General features: G+C 37.8%; 1 protein-coding gene and 1 long non-coding RNA gene across 3 annotated transcripts in view; one reads left to right on the top strand and one right to left on the bottom strand.

The window, feature by feature from the left end:
- The window catches only part of LOC307159631 (uncharacterized protein), a 732,752-nt gene that overhangs the window by 432,769 nt on the left and 279,662 nt on the right, over nt 1-20,321 (bottom strand). The gene's annotated exons all lie outside the window — the stretch shown is intronic.
- Nucleotides 16,478-19,206, top strand: LOC307159750. 2 transcript variants are annotated; one of them, XR_013821443.1, is made up of 3 exons: nt 16,478-16,657; nt 18,647-18,707; nt 19,058-19,206. It is a non-coding gene; the product is annotated as an uncharacterized lncRNA (long non-coding RNA). The 2 variants fall into 2 exon arrangements; XR_013821444.1 differs by lacking the exon at nt 19,058-19,206 and adding an exon at nt 18,807-18,851.

The raw sequence follows: 20,321 nt of genomic DNA, 5'->3' as shown, positions 1-20,321 counted from the left end.
AGACACAAGCCTTGCACTGGAAGACAACCAGTGGCACGACAACTCCACAGTTCTTCGTAAGAAGCACAGAGAACGTGACTCCCATGCTGATGACAGCTACCACACCAACCACATGGAAAAGCCATGGGACCAGCCACGCTTCTCAGGAAACCCACCTCGGCACCACTCAGTTAAGCACAGCACTGAGTATGCCCAAGAACAAGACAGTTTAACCTCAGAAGACATGGAGCAACTAATGAGGCGACTGGAAGTGTTCCTAGAAAACAGGACGGAACGGGAGACCACCGATTCATCTGATACACCTTCATAACGAAGATGACAACCACTTGTTCTACAGCAACACAGAACAAAGTGGTCTCTCACAGTCAACCACTGAGGTACCAGAAAACACCATCCTGGCTACCCATCACTCATAAAGAAACCACCATACAAGCTCCAAACCCAAGAACCATGTGTGTGTTACAGCAACAACAGTAAGCACCGAAGGTCAGAAAGTCTGTTACAACCAGAAGGCATCATCGGAGGAATGCAACAACGGAGACAAAGTTTTGCACCACAGCTTCACGCCGCCATGCCAAACTGCCTCCCAATGTCTGCCAGAGAACTTCCTGCCTTACTGGTTTGACCCCAGCAGATCACAGAAGATCCCTTTTCTAAGGCGAAGAGGCAGCAAGCTCATCAAAGCTCAGCCATCAAGCAAAGGGGGGAGCAAAACAGACTGAAACAGATCTGACCATACATACATACATACATGCATACATACATACATGTACTACACAACACCCCTAACATACTCACTAACATACAGAAGTTAACCACCTCTGCCATGCAAAACATGCAACAAACATGTTTTCCCCCACAGATAGAAACTAACTTCAGAAACTAGCTTAACAACTTAGCTACACTTACCATAGGAAACATGGTAACTACCCATCCAACAAGTACACCTGAGAACACCTCTCATTACATCATGATCCCTGACACCTTAGCTGTGCAACAGTAGTTACAAGTCATATCCGGAGGAACACTCAACTGCTTTGTTTTGTTTTACCTCTTCCTTCCTTCCTTTCCTTCTTTTATTAGGTAAAAGGCCTGTCCACCCCATAAGGGTCAAGGTCACAATAATAGGATTGACACACCACGCCTAATATTTGTAAGTCACCTTAAAACGAATGTGAGCCAGAGAACTCCCTGCATCATTCGTATCACAAATTGAAAGGTAAATTGGTCCAAGCCTAGAACGATTTAGAAGAGAAGAAAACAAACAAATCAAATTTAGTCACAAAATTGATTAATCACCATCCCAAAATAAATTAGGATAACGGTCCTAAAATTGAACTAAACTTTATTCAACGTGATTAACTATATTGAGAGAGTGAACCTGTTTATGCCTAGGTAATCTAATGCCCTGCACCAGTAAAGTGACCAGTCATGGAGGTGTTGTCTTGTTGTTTGCTGTTTGTGTTTGCTTCCTCTACTCATTTCTCCAGCGTTCACCGATGACTTCTACTCAACCCATCAGTGACCGAAGGGGGGATATGTAACAACAATGAGAAGGAACCAACCACCGACTCATCTTCTTTTTGAATATTAATTCAAATTCTCTGCTTCTCGATGAATGAGGGGGGGGAAGACTTGTTCAGAACGTCTCATGATCCTCATCCATCTGGTCATCGGGGCCAGGCGCCAACCAGTCGGGCTGTTTAAAACTGACCCCCAGCACTAACGAAATAACTGGTCAATACTATCTTTGTTGCCGAAATTACTGATTGGTTAAGAGAAAGACAGAGACCAAGGTCTCACAAGAGTCCTCACGAACCAGAGCCATAAATCATCCAGTCTCCAGAAAGTCTGCTTACCAAAGACATTTTTATTGGTTAACTTAAGGAAAAACTGGTCAACGTTTGATAGTTTTGCAAGACGGATCAGTTCAGAAAATGGTACTGCTGACCCCTGCGGCCAACGGACCCCATCTTGGTCCCATGAGAGATGAACAAAACCTCTCTTCAGCAAGAACTATCCATGACCTCAGATTGGAATGTCTAAACTTTGCACACCAAAAAGACTTTACCTATCAAGATCCATAAAACTCATTCAAGAACAATTTTCAACGGACTTAAAAACATCATACATCATTCTATGTGTTTCTACGATATATATGTGTCCGTTTAATATGCTTTGATCCCATATAATTCATGTAATTGTTATAATTATAATTATTAGACGTGTGAATGTGTGAAGTGTGTACTGTTTCATATCAATGCTATCTTACGAACACAAATAGCAAGATGACGGGAATTAAATCTGTTTAAAAATGTTCATATTCTGATAATTCGAAATCATGCCTAAACTGCATCTGGTCTTTTAGTTTCATTAGAAAAAACCCTCAGGGAATACATGATTTATGACTGTGAAAACAAAGAACAGTGTCTAATTGGTCCGATCTCTTCAAGAGGGGGGGGGGGGCAAAACTTTTAGTTAAAACCTTAGAAAAAAACTAAGTTCTCTCTCTCGCTGCTCTCGAAGCGCTCTCTCCAAGTTCGCTCTCGGGAGTTCAAAAGTTAGTTCGTTCAAAATGTTCTGATACAGAAGAGCTCTCAACGAGTGCAGAACAAAGACGGAGACGGCAGACGATGGTTTTAGTAACCATGTAACGTTAACAGACGAGCAGATCAACCCAAATTAATATCAGATATGGGTTAGATTCAATTTCCAGTCATCTAGCTCCTTTCCGTATCTTATTTTCTTTCTTTCTTTTGTGTTATTCTTCTTTTCCGATTGAAAGTCTCGGTTTTAAGTTAAGTTTTGCTGCAAAGTTTCGTTCCACGATTCACGGCTGCAACGCACGCTTTCAACTTCAAAGACGCATCAACCATCCGCGACCGCCAGCCACACGTGACTGGTCCTCGCCCCATCTATCCAGGCACGAGGAGACCATAACCAACGAACGAACCCTGACGCTGACCAAAGGAATTCCCAAAAGGAACGCAAAAGCAAAGACGCAAGTAGACTACCTCCAGACTAAAATCTTAACTGGTGTTTTGATAAATGTAATAACCTGTCTAAGAAACGATAGAAGGGTTAAATTAATGATTGATGGTTCGTTCATGTCATGTCTTACAAGTGCATATAGAAATTCGGAATTTCCTTCCTCTTACCCTTAAACCCATTCTTCCCAAACTCATTCTTCTGTTTGTATTCCTTTCTTTATTACTCTCTTCCTTTCTGCAACCTGTATGAATGTGTGTGTGTGCGTGCGCGTGTGTTTGTGTTAGTTGTTAGGATAATCAATAGAGTCTTGTTTGTGTTAGTTATGAGTTAGTATATAATCAATAAAGTATGGTTTGTATTTGAAAACATATTGCTTGTGTATGTGCTTATCAAATTTATTGTCTTGAACTTCGATCAAAAGTTACCTATGCTTTTACCCTATTCCTTAATTTACTGTTAGGGGGTTATTCTTTCTTGGCCAGGAAGATATTATATTTCCTAGAGTTAATAATTGTTTATGCTTTCTGTTCATTGGATGAACTGATAAATGATCATATTATTGATTCTGTTACAGTAAATTTTGAAAATAATTAAATTATTAATTATTGATCATAATTCGTTATGAATAATAATTAATTATATTTATACGTGGGCGTATAAACGCTACATAGGGAACACATGAAAACGTGCCATAATCATGTGACATTCTGGGGATTTTTCAAAAGGGGGGTTGCAGCTTAATAGTTTAATTGACTGTTTAATTTTATAACTTTAAATTGTTCTGGCTCTGTGTGAGGGAAAAAATGCTTAAAAGTAATATAATAAATAAATGAGCAATACTCACGTCAGTGTGTTGAGTTGACAGTGTTTATCCTGCAGTAGAGCAGCGATCTGATTCACTCGTGTGTCTCCTAGTTCATGTTCACTCAGATTCAGCTCTCTCTGGAGTAACGGGTTTATACCCACAACTCTATTCACATACTGACAGGCTTCCTCTGCAGCAGGACTCACAAACCTGCAGAAGAGGCAATTCAGGTATCAACTAAATGTCCACTGCATTACAAAAAATGATTGATACGATAAAAAACGTAATTATTGTTTTAAAGACAAGCTTAAGTTAGTTATTTAGATGTCAAATTTTTCTTTAAACATTTAAATACACAAATAAATATAGATTTAAAAGAAACTAGAGCAACACTCAGTCCTAAAGCAAACATAAGCATAAGAACAGAAAGTTCTCACAGAGCAGAAGGGCAAAGGCTCACTAGATCATGATTTTCAGTATGAATACAGAGTGTGAAATTAAGATCTTTCTGTCTTTAAAGCAGGAGGAGTGAGAAACGTCAGCACAGAGAAAACTGGCTTGTGAAACTGCATGTTTGAGAACATCTGGAGACTCATAGACCTGGTGCAGAGAGATGCAGTGAATCTGGGCTTGATGGAAAACTATTATTGTTAATTATCAAGGTATACTCCTGAATGTCAGCACACATATACTAACCCATAATATCTATTTGACCTGTAGCTCGTATCACAACTAAACTGTGTTGACGGTTATCATCATCATGACAGAACCTGCAGCATCTGATCTGATCTTGATCATTTTGATGCAACAAATTGTACAGCTTATTATATAACTAAAATAATATATTAGTTATGAATATTTAGCCTGCATATAGCTAATTTAGTTAATTATTTGATGCCGTCTCACCTCAGTGTCTTCAGTTGACAGTCTGGATCCTGCAGTAAATCATTGAGCTCCTTCACTCCTGATTGTCCAGGATCATTTCCTGTGAGATCCAGCTCTATCAGGTGTGAAGGGTTTGATCTCAGAGCTGAAGCCAGAGCTTTATAACCTTCTTCTGTCACACTGCAGTTAGAGAGTCTAGAACAGAGAGGAAAACATTCAGCTGATTAATCAGTTAAACCTGAACAATATAAATCCTTAAACTGAATTTAATTTTATTCTTCATACAAATGTATTGAAAGTCAGTTGCAAACACTGACAATTGAATATGGAGGGAAACAAAAGGCTCAGTGAACTTTAATATGTTAGACATCAACATCCCTTTCAAGATTGCAATTAACTAAAACTGTACAACTCTAAAAGTCTATGATCTGAAAATGGTCAGAAAATTTGAAAATTAAAGTTTGGGAATGGCCCAATAAAGTCCAGACTTCAATTCCATTAAAATGCTGTGGAAGGACTTGAAACACAGCTCATGTTGGAAAGCCTACAAATGTCACTGAGCTGAAGCAGCTTTGCAAGGATGAGTGAGACCAGGGGCGCAACTACCCAGTGTCAGAGGGGTATGAAGCAACAAATTTGGCGAACAATTTAACAATTCTTTGAGTGGTGGAGTTGAAACGGGTTACATGCTTATTTCACAGATAAGAATAAAATGTTAATTTGATTCAATGGTTATTTAAAGTTTTACTTGGCTTTTTCAGCCAAACTTTAGAGCGCTAATGTCTGTTAACATGAACATTTGAAAGCCTCCAAGCACAGACATCACACTTTAAATTAGAGCTGCACGATATTGGGAAAAAATTACATTGCAATATTTTTTTCCCAACTATATATATACTGCGATATTGCGAGCCATCAATCCAGGCTATAAGACTGCTTTAAAACTTTCACAGAGACCTCAAACAGAAAGCACAAAGCCTTTCTTTAAAGCGAATTTCGTTTTGTATTAATTGTATCTTAATTTTAATCAGTGTTTCATTATCCAATTTTCTAGATTTAATAAATAAAAAGTAAATATAGCAGACAATAGATAATCACGACACGGAGGCGCCAGCGCCTGAACTGGAGCTTAAGCTATCATCCATGAACCGAAACTCAACATAAAACTATGTAATCCATATGAAATGTGCATTTCTCTCCGGGGCGTTCACTACTGCGAAGATCGCGAGTCAATATCGTCAACTTCATCTTTGCAGCCGTCACAGAAAACACTTGTTTATTAATAGACAATTAAAATGTCTCATTGCAATATTTTACATACTCATAATAATTACTTTTGCTGGTTCTTTGTGACAGCTTTTAGGAGCCGTTTACATGAACGCGTCAGTGCATGAACACTGCATCAGCACCGAAAACATAGAAAGAGAGAGAGAGGGAGAGAGGGAGAGAGAGAGAGAGAGAGAGAGGGAGAGAGATTTTTTTTTTTTGATTTTTAATAACAAACTTTATTCAATCATAATACAAAAGAATAAATTACAACAATTTCAAATCCACACAAATTCAAAAAATAACTCCTCCTCCACAACCGTACAAAAAACAGAATTATAACACCACTGTAATTTGAAAGTTTCTATATCATTCATTGCTTTGTAATACTTAAACTCCACAACAATTCTTGACTTAATAAAAGCTTTAAATAAGGCTGTAATCTCATGACCACCACTATTTTCTATTCTGTTCTTCCTTGTTTTATAAATTGCGAGCTTTGCCTGTCCAAACAGAAAATTAAGCAGCTGCCATTTAATCTTTTGCTTTTGATTGTATCCTGCCCCTACAATAAAAACATCTGGTGTAAATCTTTCCCCACATTTACCACATAACAAATCCAACAAATTAAAAAGCGTTTGAAGTCTTTTACACTCCAAAAAACAGTGAAAAATAGTTTCTCTAGATCCACAAAACACACACTTATCATCAGTATCTGGATTAATGACTGAAACAAAAGCGTTGACAGCCACAGCCCCATGCAATATTCGCCATTGTAAGTCACCAGATCGTTTGGTCAATGGTGGTTTGTACAGCACCCTCCACACAGGTTTCATGTCCTCTTTCAACCCAAGCTTATCCCTCCACACTGTATCAACCCTCCCATTTAATGTTCCTTTATTAAAAACTTTTACAAAGCATTTATACATCACTTTCCCTCCGACTTCTTTCAGATCTAAATCTTGCAGTCCATTGAGATCCAACAAAGGACCTGACATTTCTTTTAAGTCTGGTGTAATCCCAAGTTTTAGAAAAGGGTCTCTAATGTCCAGAGTTACTCTTCCATTCTTAAAATCCTTTATTAAAGTCAATTCCTCCTTTGTCAGTCTTGTTTTCCACATATCCATTATGGTTAGCGTGTGGCGCATTGACCTCTGACCCAACAGAGTAGCTACTGCATTTATATCACTCATCTCAGGTCCAGCCACGTTAACTATGTGCCTCAATGCCACAGTTTTAGAAGCACACAGTATCTGCGTAAGTCCCAGAACATTCTCACCCGTAATATCCATGCGAGCTCCTCTGACTAGAGGTTCTTCAAGTAACCAGAACAAAGAATTGGTCTCCTCCAGTCTGCAAACATTTAAAAGTCCCCACACTTTGAAAAGTTCACATTAAAATCGAGGCACTCCAGCAAAACGTAGTTGCTTAGCATCCATTAGAAACAGCGCAGCATCCAGTCCAAGCCCGTCTACTGTGTGCAAAATCGTTTTTGCCATCTTCCTCCAAACAAGCTCAACAGGGCCAGTCAGAAATTTCTGAATAAACTGCAGACGAAAAGTAGCATGTCTGCTTGGTAAGTGCACCAAGCCTTGTCCTCCCTCTTCTTTCGGAAGAAAGAGCACACTTTGGGGAACCCAGTGTAAACAATCCCAAAAAAAATTCACTAGGATTACCTGTAATCGGGACAGTAGTCCAACAGGTGGATCCACACAAGATAACCTATGCCACAATGTAGAGGCAACCAAATTGTTGATTATTAAAACTCTCCCTCTAAATGACAATTGTGAGTGAATCCATTTCCATTTTTTCAATTTTCCTTCTATTTTTTCAATCACCCCTTCCCAGTTCTTCTGTTGGGTGTTTAAATCCCCAAGATGTACTCCTAAATATTTTAACCCTTCTTTCTTCCAACTCATCCCACCAGGTAATTTTGGCATCCCTTCCTCCCATTTCCCAACAGCCAGTGCTTCACTCTTCTCCCAATTAATTTTTGCAGCTGAAATGATTCCAAAATCATTAACAACAGAAACCAGCTGATTAATGTCTTGCTGCCCATTTACCAAAACCATAACATCATCGGCATAAGCTGAAATTTGATGTTGTATATCATGATTCAATGTTAAACCTTTAATCCTATCTCTTAATTTATTCAGCATTGGTTCAATAGCTAAGGAGTAAAGCATCCCAGACAGAGCACAACCTTGTCTGATACCTCTACTAGCTTTAAACGGGGCACTCAAACCACCATTGACCTTCAGTAAACTCTCAGTGTCCTGGTACAACACTTTAATCATATCAACAAAAACAGAACTAAAACCAAAAGCTTCTAGGGTGTCCCATAGATACTGATGCTCAACTCTATCGAATGCCTTCTCTTGGTCAATAGAGATAAACCCCAAATTTACCCCTAAAAGACTCGAAACACTTAAAATATCCCGTATGAGACAGACATTATCTGTGATTGACCTACCCGGCACACAATACGTCTGATCAAAATGAATGACCTGCCCCATCACTTTTCTCAGTCTATTAGCCAGAGTCTTAGAAAGGACTTTGAGATCAGAACAAAGCAAACTCACAGGTCTCCAGTTCTTAATCTCCTGCAAATCACCCTTTTTGGGTAGCAGAGTGATCACTGCTCTCATTCAGCTTTCATTCAGGACAGCCAGCAGGTCCTCGCCCAGCACAGCCCAAAACTCTTTATAAAACTCAGCTGGGAGTCCATCCATCCCAGGAGCTTTTCCACTCTCCATGCCCTTGAGAGCGTTCAGAAGCTCCTCTTCCGAAAAAGGCCTCTCCAGCTCTGCCTTTGAGTCCTCCAAGACATTTGGCAGACCTTCATAGAAGCAAGCAGACACCTCCTCGTCCTTTCTATATTCACTACTATACAATTTTTCATAGAACTGTACAGCTCGTTTTCTAATTTCAGATGTCTTTGTCAATTCCTGCCCGTTTTCAGAGCGTAAGGAGTGAATATAGCGACTCTGACCGTTCTTTTTTTCAAGACTAAAGAAAAACTTAGATGGGGCATCCATTTGCGTTAAGTTTTGAAAACGAGATCGGACCAAAGCCCCCTTTGCTTTAATGCCGAGCAAATCTGACAGAAGAGATGTCTTAGTTTTAAGTGTCTCGATATGTCTTCCCTCCCCAGTATTCTCTGCTAACCCTTGTGCCTCCATTATTTCAGATTCAAGTTTTTTCATTGATCTAGTGATGTCCCGAGAGACACTGAAAGTATACTGTTGACAAAGTACTTTCACTTCAACCTTTCCACAGTCCCACCACTGACGTAAATTTTCAAAGCATGGTTTTCTTAATTTAAAATCATTCCAAAAACAAACAAAAACAGCCCTAAAATTCACATCACTTAACAGGGAAGTGTTAAAATGCCAATATGCACTCTTTGGCTTCACATTTGTTATAAACACATTACATGTGACTAGACAATGATCAGAAAAACCAGTTGGTGTAATAAAACAACTTTTCACAACATTAAACTGATGCTTAAAACAATAAAACCTATCCAATCTGGCTAAAGAAATGAAATTCTCTCTATTATGCAACCACGTGTATTGTCTTACGTTATTATTTAGATCCCTCCATAGATCACATAAACTATGAGTCTCAATCAGTTCATTTAAAGCACGACTTGAAGCAGCATGAGGTTCCATATGATTTCGATCTAGACTATAATTCCCTGTACAATTAAAGTCCCCGCCCAAAAACAGAAAATCATCAGAACTACAATTCTGTAGAATTGTACTTACATTTTTAAGAAAGAGTACTCTTTCATTACCATTTGTTGGTGCATAAACATTAATAAAAACAGCCTTGAATTTTTCAAACTGAGCCCTTAAAAATATTAGTCTGCCAGGTATCACATGTTTAACCTCACATGAGATAGGTGAGAAATTCTTAGCAAAAAGGACAGCCACCCCTCCTCTAGCAGAACTCATGTGAGTAAGAAACACTTCACCCTCCCACTCTTTTTTCCAGTCAATTTCATTAATACAGTCACTGTGTGTTTCTTGGACAAATGTTACATCAATATTCTTTTGTCTAATAAGCTCAAACAGCATTGCTCTTTTATGCATATCTCGGGCTCCATTCAAATTAAGAGAGCTCACCCTCATCACACTCATTAAAATAAATAGTATGAGGGGACATAAACCAAACAAAAACATGGGAAAACAGCGATTATGTGGTTTCGAAGCCATCTTCAGTTTGTACTTCTAATTTCAGTTTGGAAACAAGTTTCTTTAATCTATATATTTCTTGAACTGTAAACTGTTCCCCTCCTTCACTTCTCATTAGCATTGTCACTGAGTTAATAAACATTCTGCGGTCAGCAAAAAAATCCTCAAACTGGACATTTTTCACATTTTTCGTTCTTTGCAGGAATGATTTTATTTTGTCAAAGTTGTAATCACTGCGTCGACTTCGTCCTGTCCTACTGTCCACTACTTCACCATCAGAATCATCAATCATCCTGCCTTCAGTATCAAGTTTATCAGACTCTGTTTTTGTTTGTCTGCTCATTTTTGCCATTTCCGTACTCTTCCTATTTCTCTTTCTCTTAGTATTGGGTACTTTGAAAAGTGTTTCATCACAAGCAATATCTGTCACCATCTCTTCCTCCTCCACAATACACTCAGCCACATTAACAACATCAGTAGACACTGTAACCAGTTTTTTCTCAACATTTTCTGTATTTCCCCCCGCAACAACAATAGACAATGTATCAGTTTCCTTCTCCCCACTTTCTGTATTTCGCCCCGCGGCATTACTGCCATCATCATCTTCTTCACTAACAGAATCCTCCGTCACCATCGCGCTACTGTTATCGCGCGCGGTTTCTCCGCTCGGCCCCGGCTCTGGCTCTGGGTCTACATCATCTGCTCTCTCAGGACACGCACGCCTAACGTGCCCTGTTCGCCCACAACCAAAACACTTCATTGTATCAGATGATACAAACACAACGTAATCAAATCCGTCAATTTTGAATTTAAATGACACATTCAGTTCATCCAAATCACTCTTTAAGATCATATGTAGTTGCCGTCTAAACCACACAACATGCTTAAGCAAAGGCGATTTACACCCTAATGGGATCCTTTTCATTTGTGAGAAAACTTTTCCATGTCTAGACAATTCATTAATCAAGAGCTCATCTTTAATGAAAGGTGGTACATTCGATAATGTTATCTTTCTTGCCGGCTGAACCAGCGGTATTACTGGAGTAAAAGTGTCCTGGATTACTACTCCGGTCTGCACTACACTGTTTACATTCTCAATGGTATCAAGAAAGATAACCACAGCACTGTTCATTCGAGAAGCAGATATTATGCTATTAAAACCAACAGCGTTACCCACAGCCAAACTACAATCCTCCACAGAGCAGTTCATCACAGGCGCGAGTTTTATCCCGTGCCTGCGTGAAAGTTGCTCAAACTTTGTTTGGCTTGGACCCGCCATTGCTAACCAGCAAAGCGCTGGTTAACAGCGTTCCTCAAACCCCCACTCCTTTAACTTTCTTTGTATTCTTTTCAAACAATTTTTAAACCAAAAACCCCAAAACAGGGACAGTGTAAAAAGAAAGAAAGAAAGAATAGACTCACTCGCACCGCAACACTCTCAGGCACACACGCTGACTCCGCCCACTCACTCACAGCATCCGCTCAGAGAGAGAGAGAGAGAGAGAGAGAGAGAGAGAGAGAGAGAGGGAGAGAGAGAGGGAGAGAGAGAGAGAGAGAGAGAGAGAGAGAGAGAGCCCTTCACATCGCATGTTCCAGTGATGTGACTATCGCTCATGCGCACATCGCAATGTTGATGTTAAAACAGAATATCGTTCAGCCCTACTTTAAATCCTACCTGTTGCCTTTCACCATCCACTTATTTGGCTGCTTTTGGTATCCCTTGACATGCCATCTCACTTTCCCTCTTTCTTTTTCTATCTTTAGCCCCGACAGTTTTTTTGCTTTATCCATCTTTTTCAACGACAATTCACTACTCGTACCTGCTCGCTCAGTGCTCATGGCGCCCCTCGCAATATTACGCTCGCGATATCTTCAATGTCAAAATTCTATGATGGAATTTTATGAGGGCGCCTACTCTAGCCTGTTAGTCCTCTAAAATGTTATATAACATTGAGGAAATGCAGAAATGATTTAGAAATGCACAACAGCAGCTACATATAGAAAATACCAAAAAAAGAATTGTAATTATTTATTTATTTTACCATTGCATGGTGCTGCGCCCCTATGCGCCGCATATAGCGCATACCCACTTTTTAAGCCACTGAGTGAGACAAACGGACCAAAATACCTTAATAGTGGTGTAAAACACTACAGGAAGTGTTTAGTCGAGACTAGCTGCAAAGCTGAAAGCAGAATCAAAGATACACAGCTTCCTCAAAAGCACTAAAATACATTAATCCTGTTATATACAATCTTAAGATAAGTGATTTCTACTAGATCTCACCCTCCTTTCTGCTCTAACAGAATCATCTGAATTCTGTCTCAACACTAGGTATGCAAACAACGATTAAATCACTAAATTATAAATTACTATAAACAAAAATAGCACAATTTAAGTCTTAACTTATAAGAAGTAGAATATACATATATGGAAAATACATTATCAATTAAATATTATAATCCCCTGCAATTATTTGCATTACAGTGCAGCACCAAATGAATGCAGCACAAAATGAACGCTTAATGTCACTTCAGTATTACTCACTGAAAAAAAACACAACAACAGTAAAATGGCACAATGACAACCATTTTGTTATTGTTTGTTATTTTGAACAATAAAAATTTTATCAACAAAACAAATAGGACAGATGGCATAGTATACCCCCATTGTAACACTGATAAATGAAGGTCTTAGTGTTTTCCCCTAAATTTAAAACAAATGCTTAGTTTGTGGTTCATTAGTATTAATGAAAATACATCAATAATAAAATAGTACAATGATAAATTCACTTATATTAAACATTGGACTTTTATTAACAAAATTGATAAGAAGGATGATATGCTATACCCACGTTGTAACAAATAAATAAAAGATCTTTGGATTGCTTAGTTTGTGGCTCATTATTATTTTGAATGAAAAACACAACTACAATAGAACAAAGACAAACTTACTTATATTAAACAAAGAAATGCAACTTTTATTTATAACTTTTAAACTCATCAGTCATTGCACCTAACTTTAGTCATGTGACTCCTGTGGCTCAACTTACCTCAGTATCTCCAATTTACACTTTATATTCTTCAGTCCAGTGCAGAACAGCTTCACTCCTGAATCCTGCAGATTATTATTGTTCATGTTCAGCTCTTTCAGATTGGTATCTGATCCAAGAACTGCAGCCAGAGCTGAACAGCTTTTTTCTGTTAAGTTACAATCATTTAACCTACAATAAATCACAACACAGAATTAGATGGCACACATACAGTACATTTTCTATAAACAAATATTAAATACATTTTTCATTATTTATTTTTACATAAACAGCATACAATGCATTCAAACAGCATTCATCTACAAAAAATACTATTTCCAGTACATTAGCATTTTTTATTCAGTGACAAATTTCCTAGATAAAATTAAGCATGTTTGAAAAATTCACGTATATTCACATAAAATGTTAAAGCAGCGGAACGGGACACTGCAGTTCACAAAAGTTCACAATTTGCATGTGTTTTAATGCCTTGTCGGTTAAACATTTAATTAGCTGATGCGCTGTTCTAACGTGTGCGTTTCTCAGCACGTACATGTGAAGCTCACATGCACTAAAAGCCTGTCTACCAGCGCCTGGATACTGGACTAAGTTATCTTTCGAGTCTTATTGTGCTTATACTGTTAAATACACACAAGGTTTACATAAACAAAGTCAGTTATGTCTAAAGTGAAAGCAAACTTGAGAAAATTGAGAGAAAATCTGCTTGTCAAATGCGTGTATATTAGACGCGTCGCGCACAACTCTTAAAGAGACAGTAGTAATAGTAAACACGCTGCCACTTGTCCTTAAAGGGATAGTTCACCCAAAAATAAAAATGATCTCATCATTTACGCACTCTAATGTTTTTCCAAACCTGTATTAATTTCCTTCTAATATTTTTCTAATATTAATATTTTGAATAATGTGGCTATCCAAACAGTAGCTGGTCCCCATTGACTTCCATAGGAGAAAAATATACTATGGAAGTCACTGGGGTACATCAACTGTTTGGTTACCCACATTCTTCCAAATAACTTTTATTTTCAACAGAAGAAAGAAACTTATTCGAGTTTAAAACAACTTGAGAGAGTAAATTATGATAATTTGAATTTTTAGGAGAACTATCCCTTTAACCCCTTGCCCGTCAGGGATCACCGGTGATCCTGAATCTTTGTTGTTCAAAATTCATTACTCTTTAAAACATCAAGTAAGAGACTTGATCTGGACAATCTCAGCATTAAAAGAAAGGTTTAAGGCTCCATCTTCGATATTTGACCACTGTTTATGATTAAACTGGTTTGCAGTGACATTATTTTCTTAATTTATGCCAGGAGTGCAAAATAATTAATCTGTAACGATCGTTATTTTTAATAGAAATAATCACTCACTCGACATTCTTTCTCGTCTTCTCCGGTTTATTTGTGCTCAGATACATATAATATACAGCATACGACAGGGCTATTAGTCCAATATTGCGCATATTTGGAGAAATAAATATTAATTATCACATGTTAGTAAATTATTTTGCCATACAGAAAAACTTTTCTATTAATTTTACACTGATTTATGCGATCTGAACAGCTCAAACAGCGAACACAGCGAGATGTGTGTCTCTTCTTCCTGAATCGCGTCAGATCTGACCTCGAATGATTTTGATTAGCTGTACAGCATGTCAATCATCTCACGTGGTTCATCGTGACCTCTTCTGTATGAAGCGTCATGTCCACACTTCCTCATTCTGGACATCCGTGATAACAAAGCGAAAGTGACATCTCTTCACCTGAAACTAGAAGCTAATAAACGCATGATTTAAGTATGTGTGTTTTGTGTTTGATTTTCGTGCGATTTGGGGTGTTTTTATATGAATAAAGAATAAAGTTATAGGTAAGCATAGCCCATAGCTTCACATAAAATGCTAAATATAACATATTTCAAAATCGTTTTTTTAATTGAAAACATTTTTAACCGCGACCGGAATATGATATAAATACTCGATGGTGTTTTAAAGTGAGCTCTTGGTAAAAGTGTAATATTAATAAATTAAATTGTGTCATGTAGCTTGAGGCTACCTGTTGTGCTAATGCACCTGTGCTAATGCACCTGCTGCAGGAGCTTTCTAATATTCCATACAATCATTTTTTAAAAATAATTCGCCTTTAAAGTTTCAATAATAGTTTTTTTTTGGTTGTTTTGTAACAAGACTTAAGATAATAAGTGGATTATTCATGTGTAGTGGGATTTACATGTCGATGGCAAAGCATTATGCCAGAAGAAAGGCTGTAATGGCTGAATTCAAACAAAAGAATAAGGATAAAAGAATAATGAAGGTGTGAAAGGTTAGTCGATTTAAATGAATAGAACAGGAATGGGGCAGTTATACTCGCCAGACATTAGTCTGAATGTAATGTAGAGAATGTAAATTGGTGTTTATAGGGCAATAAACTCTATTTGATGAGAAACTTGTACACTGTAAAAAAAGTCAGTAAAATATACAGCAAAACACCGTCAAATTCCAACGGTAATGGAGCGTAAAACCAAAAACGTCCTTTTACTGTATTAAATAGATTGAATAACCGTTAATTGTGAGACTGGATAAAACTTTGTTTTTTACTGTAATAAAATGTTGAAATTATAAATATTTTCTGTGAAAACAAATAAATATGCATACATTTTACAATTAAATATTGTAATGTTGAAAATGTCTGAAAACCTTAGATTTTACGGTATTATTTGAGTAAAACTACATCTTTTGGGGTTGTGCACATTGGAATTCACAGTATAAATCTGTAGATGTTTAAGCAAACAAAAACATTCATTTTTACAGAAGCAAGATGTTAAAAAATAGGGTCCACCGTAATAATACAACCAGTAAATACCATTAAAAAAAGCAAATATCAGCAGTAAAAGACAATAAAATTGATAGTATTTTTTATTTTAAAATTCAGATACTGATATAAAAGTTGGGCCTGCAGTATATCATTGTTAACCTTCTGATAAAAAAAATCAACAGCAAAAGATGTTTAAAATAAAGTTCATGGTTGTGAATAAAATTGATTTCAATAATCTTTTTTAATTATTATTTTAAAACAACTTTATGTTGTTTCACGCCATATTATCAGACCACCTTAAGTGGGTCCGCCTTAAATTAAAAACGTTCGAATTGCAGAGAAAAAATGTTTTCTGGTAGCAACATTGTGTAGTATGAGCGAACAATTTCACCAAAAAAAGGGGAAGCAAGGCAAGACGTGGCTGCAGCGGTCTGCAGACGTGACTTCTGAAAGAGCGACACATTGCGGGATGACGTCAGCTGAAAATGACGCTGCTGAGCTGTGTGCCGCGCGCTTTTTTTTTCTTGCAGGAGACTTGTTGTTGGCTTCGCTAACGGACGCAGTTTTGAACTCGTATTAGCGCCATTTTTAGCTGCTTGGACCACAGCATCTTCGGAATTTGTAGACATCCTGGCAGCTTACAATTAATTCGAGGTGAGGTGAGTACATGCAACTTCAAGTTATCTCTGTTATAAAAACCCACCAGCCCAGCTTTTATAGATCATTTTAGGAGTTCGTTTTTTATGAGTGAGGTTGTGAATTTAGTTAGCATTACTGTGGCGAGGGAAGCATTGCTCTTGATTAGCTTCTGTGTTTGGCGTGCTTAATTTGCTAGGGAGGAATTACCCAAGTACATGGAGATTATGTTAACCTGTAATTTCTGTGGTAACGTAGTTCAGTCATCAAGGGGCTAGCTGCTACGTGCTTCATTGTAAACTGCATCGGAATTAGCCACGTTGTTTCTTTCGGTGTATTGAAGCAGACATACACCAGGTATGGCGCGTTTAAGGCTAATTTTTTCCGAAGACACTCTGCCCCTACCCATGTCACTGGTGTTGCGGTGGTTTCTGCGTTTACGTGTGCAATGGCGATGTGTGAACGTCAGTTTTATAAACTCTAAAGAGTTAATAGCTCATCTGAAGAGCCATATTGTGGAAGGACACGTGGTCACTTGTCCAGTAAGAGGATGCACAAATACCTTTAGAGTTAAATTATCTTTTACTGCCCACATGTCACGTAAACACAGAGAGTTTTCAGACAGCAGCATTGGTGATTTATATAGAGAGTCTGCATGTCAATCATCACCTGTTCCAATTAAAAATGATGCTATTGAATTTCTTGTCATTTATTCATTGAGGCAGTCATTTTTCTGTTTTTGCTAAAAGAATTCAGGAAATTAATGTAATTCATGTTTTCCTGAAAATGGTTAATATACATTTGTTAGTTGACTTTAAGTGCAGAGCTTAAAGGACAAGTTCGGTATTTTACACATAAAGCCCTGTTTACAGATCGTTTCTGATGAAATAGAACGGTTAAGATTAAACTTTTGACAGATGCTGCTGTCCCGAGAATTTTAGGTTTATTTCGCTTTCCCCTCCCCCCTCAAGAATGGTAGTCTATGTGCACTGGAACAATCCTTCCTAAAACGCATTAAACTTTCATTTAAAAAGAGATGAAACTCACCGAGTGGTCAGGGGTGTTCACTGATATGCTCACACAAAAATCGCTGCAAAAGATGCTTTCCAACAGGTTTTATCATAGTTTTTGTCCAACTCCATTGACTTGCATTGAATGTGCTGTGTGAGGTACGGTATTACTCCGCCGCTTCTTCTTCTGCTTCTTCTGTGTATTCAGTGAAATGCCAGTGGTTTTCTTGCAATTGGCAAATGTGCATTATCGCCACCAACTGGGCTGGAGTGTCTATTATTCAAGCTCTCAACGGAAGAATCTACGGGTGTGAGACGTTTGGAAAAATAGCTCCACAGTTTTACAACGAATGGTAAAACACCTGTTGGAAAGCATCTTTTGCAGCGATTTTTGTATGAGCATATCAGTGAACACCCCTGACCACTCGGTGAGTTTCATCTCTTTTTAAATGAAAGTTTAATGCGTTTTAGGAAGGATTGTTCCAGTGCACATAGACTACCATTCTTGAGGGGGGGTGGGAAGCGAAATAAACCTAAAATTCTCGCGACAGCAGCATCTGTCAAAAGTTTAATCTTAACCGTTCTATTTCATCAGAAACGATCTGTAAACAGGGCTTTATGTGTAAAATACCGAACTTGTCCTTTAAGCAGTTTTGGCTTTCTTTTTTCATAATGCCAGGAGAAGCTTTAGATGCTTGTTTTGCCTTTATTTGTTTAAAAAGCAATATATTTGACTAGCAGCAAGTGTGTGGAGGTCAAAATATGTTCAAGACAATAAAAATGTCAGTGAAGGACATCTGAGATTTTGTTGCAGTAGTTTTCTGATGCATGTGTTTAAGGTTTAAGGGTGGTGACACAGCTAAGACCGAGAGTCTCTTTCAAGATTAGTAAAGTAAACAGATTCTAGAAGATATTTTACACATTTCTCTGTTGTTTCTAAATCTTGTTTTGTCTTTATTATGATTAAAAAGGTTTGTTTTGTTCCTGCCCTTTTCAGACACTGAATTTGAGCAGAAACCATAAGGATACTCAAAAGGACCTGTGATTCTCAGGAAATGGTGAGATTTCAGGTCATAATCTTTTTTTTTCTTTTTTTCTTCATTAAATTCATTTTCCTTTGTCCCTTTACAATATTGCTGTTTTGTTTTTGTAAACAGCATCAAATGAGTGTGACAGGTGAAACAGTTTCAAGACAATGGCAGGAAAAGCATGCTAAAGATTGAATCAAACCTTGGCTGGAAATGTGTTTTACCGTAAATCAAAATGTTGAAAAACATTCAGCTACACTGCAACACAGGGAAACTTGTTTTGCACTTATTTTCTTGTTACTTTAATTTCTTGTCACATTATTTTTGTCAGTTATTATTATTTATGGTGTATGCCCTTTTTGTTTTCTTTCTGAATGCAGAAGGGATCTAGCCAGTCCACAATGAAAGCTTCGTTGCCCCCCTGTGAGTCTTCTGGCAGAAATGATGGCACCTGTATTCTTTGGTTTCCCTAAACATCACACCCTGTTTATACGAGGCTCTTCAATTAAGTCTGCACCCAACGATTCAATAAGAGGTAAGCAGTGGTATTATTCAAGTTTTGCAAAAGAAAGATGGACAGGAGACACTAATCTTAAAGGGATAGTTCACCCAAAAATGAAAATTCTATCAGTAATTACTCACCCTCATGTTGTTCCAACCCCGTAAGACCTTCGTTCTTCTTCGGAACACAAATTAAGATATTTTTGATTAAATCTGAGAGTTATCTCACTCCTCCATAGGCTTCTAGGTGACGGAAACTTGCTGGCCCAGAAAATTTATTAAAGACATCGTTAATATAGTATAATAAGTGACTCCAGTGGCTCAATCTTAAGTTTATAAAGCAACGAGAATACTTTTTGTGCGCAAAAACAAACAAAAATAACAACTTTATTCCACTTTTCATTTCCTTCTCTCTGGGCCTCGGGTCTTTGCACGAAGTGTTTAAGCGTAGCGCGTCTGTGTTGCACGTCACCACGTAGGCTCACTATTGGCCGACGCTGGTCATGTGTGATACGTGGTGACGTACAACACAGACGCACTGCGCTAAAACACTACGTGAAAAGACCCGAGGCTCAGAGAGAAGGAAATGAAAAGTGGAATAAAGTCGTTATTTTTGTTTGTTTTTGCGCACAAAAAGTATTCTCGTCGCTTTATAAACTTAAGATTGAGCCACTGGAGTCACTTGGACTATATTAACGATGTCTTTAATACATTTTCTGGGCCAGCAAGTTTCCGTCACCTAGAAGCCTATGGAGGAGTGAGACAACTCTCAGATTTAATCAAAAATATCTTAATTTGTGTTCCGAAGATGAACGAAGGTCTTACGGCGTTGGAACAACATGAGGGTGAGTGATTACTGACAGAATTTTCATTTTTGGGTGAACTATCCCTTTAATCAGCCGAGCTCAGGTTCATGTCCAGGTGAGCAGTTTCATACGATGAAGGAAACTGACGCTATAAAATGTAGATTGAATGATAGGTCTCATCACCATGCATTCAGTCATTAAAGGAGAAGTTCACTTTTAAAATGAAAATTCTGTCATCATATACTCACCCTCATGTTGTTTCAAAGCTGTATGAATTTCTTTCTTCTGCTGAACAGAAAGGAAGATATTTAGAGGAATATCAGTAACCAGACAGTTT

The sequence above is a fragment of the Squalius cephalus genome (assembly GCF_949319135.1).
Source record: "Squalius cephalus genome assembly, chromosome: 1".
Lineage (NCBI taxonomy): Eukaryota > Metazoa > Chordata > Actinopteri > Cypriniformes > Leuciscidae > Squalius > Squalius cephalus.
This window is presented reverse-complemented; position numbering and strand designations above follow the sequence as displayed.